The sequence below is a fragment of the Pteropus medius genome, unplaced genomic scaffold (genome assembly GCF_902729225.1).
Source record: "Pteropus medius unplaced genomic scaffold, Ma_sr-lr_union100, whole genome shotgun sequence".
NCBI lineage: Eukaryota > Metazoa > Chordata > Mammalia > Chiroptera > Pteropodidae > Pteropus > Pteropus medius.
Genome location: NW_024351073.1, coordinates 22,892,525 through 22,894,819, shown reverse-complemented (window position 1 = coordinate 22,894,819; position 2,295 = coordinate 22,892,525).

The window sequence follows — 2,295 nt, the reverse complement described above, 5'->3', positions numbered from 1 at the left end:
CTCATTACCCCATTCGAGTTAGTAATTCTATTAAGTTTTCCTTGTGCAAATTGTGTGGCTTCTCCTGATTACCAGTTAAACATCATTTGCAATGGTCAGGCATTGTGTTCTATTAAGTATGTTATTATCTGGGCCTTGGTTTGCTTATATGTCAAATATGTAAATTCACAAGGATGCTTTGTTGTCCAAATGAGCCCACAGTAATTAGGATGAGTGGGGACATACCTGGATTTCAGTCTTGGTTCTGCCACGCAGTATTTGCCCTACATATAACTACACGAAACAATGTTTGTAATGCACCTCAACTAAACAAACAGCCATTTTTACTGCAAAGATACACCAAGGGTTATAATTCGTCGTTATAGATGAGGCAAGGTTATTTAAACCCAAAGTCCCCTAACCTGGACGCACATTAGAACCATACGTGGTTTAGACTCCACCCCAGCTGCATGAAACAGAATCTCTAAGAAGCAGGCCCGGAGAAGCTTGAAGAGAACTAAGAACTTTGCTGAGTTTGACTTTATATAATATATTCCAAATATAAGTGATACCACACAGTACTTCTGGCTAATCCCTTGACATAATGCCTTCGGGGTCCATCCATGTTGTCAAAATGACAGGATTTCCTCTTTCATGGCCCGTATTGCAGTGTAGACGTTGTACCACGTCTTTATCCATCCGTCGACAGGCGCGCTTAGCTAAGTTGTTGTAAACAATGCTGTCAATATGAGGGCACAGACGTCTAGTCAAGATACTGGTTCCGTGCCCTTGGGTAGACACCAGAAGGGAACACTTCTCATGTTATCTGTTGGCCATCTACCTGTCTTCTTTGGAAAAATGCCTATTCAGGCCTTTTTCCTGTTTACTTAAATTGGGTTGTTTTTCTGCTACTCAGTTATATGAGTTCTTCGGTTATTACTTGATACTAATCCGTTATCAGATACGTAGTTTGCAAAACTTTTCTCCCACCCCACGGGCTGCCTTTGCACTTGGTTGGCTTCCTTCGCTAAGCGGCTTTTAGTTTGATGTAGTCCCCTTTAATTTTTTGACTTCTTGAACTCATTGCCAGGACCCACGTCCAGGAGCTCGCCCACTGTTTTCTTCCAGGTCTGCTGTCAGGTCTAACCCGTTCTGAGCCGATTTTGCACGTGGTGTAAGACAGAGGCCGTTGCACTTGTCCACGTGGCCGTCCAGTTTCCCCATCGCCACCGAAGACCGTCCTTTCCCGTTGTATATTCTTGGCTCTTTTGTCAGAAATCGACCACACGGGAGCGGGTTTGCTCCGGGTCCCTCATTCTATTGACCTAAGTGTCCGTCTCCATGCCAACGGCATACTGTTTTGATTACCACAGCTAAGAAAATATAGTTTGAAATCAGGAAATACGATGCCTCTAGCCTTATTCTTTTTTTCAAGATTACTTTGGCTATTAGGGGCCTTTGTGGTTTCATACAAAATGCTAGGATTGCTTCTTCCATTTCTGTGAAAAGCGCCACTGGGATTTTTATGGACTCCATGATCACACTGGGTAGCACGGACATTTTAACATTAATTCTTCTGACCCGCGATTACGGAATATCCTTCCCCTCATTCGTCTCCAGCACCTTTCGCCCGTGTGGCACGGTTCTCAGTGTACAGATTACTCCACGTGAGCTATTTAATATTAAGGAATTGTTACTATTTGGGTACGACCTGAGGCTATTTTTCACAAATGTTACTGGATGCAATTTATTTGAAAATAGTACAAACAGGTGGGGCAGGGAAACAAGGAAAGGTCTTAGTAAGTTTAGTAACGATGACAGCTAGGTGACAGGGCCTGCGGGGCCACCAGCCACCCCCTCCCTTCTTTTCTGGAAGCCTGACGCCATCTGTCCTGACCCGCTGCCCCCCACGCCTCTGACCGGCTGAGATAAGAATGTTTTAATTCTAACATTTCCACTTACCCGAAAAGAAGTTTGTTCCTTCTGCCTCGTGAAGAATAAAACAAGTCACACACACGTACACATTTCATTAGTCTCTTTAATTAAACGTTCCAGGCATCCCAAACCCCATTAAAAAATTAAAACTGCAAAGTGCTTCGTTTCCTAAAAGCACATAAAACCCTCATGAGCCTCACAGTTCATGACACAGGTCTCTCTGACACGACAGGGTACATTTCACTCTTTGCTGTCTGACAGCCCGGATATTAACCCACTGTGCACCAACGTCGCACTGATACGCAACTTAATACAATTATTAAAGCTTACGGCATGGTTTCCGACGACTCGTAAGGACATACAGATCCTCCCTATAAATAA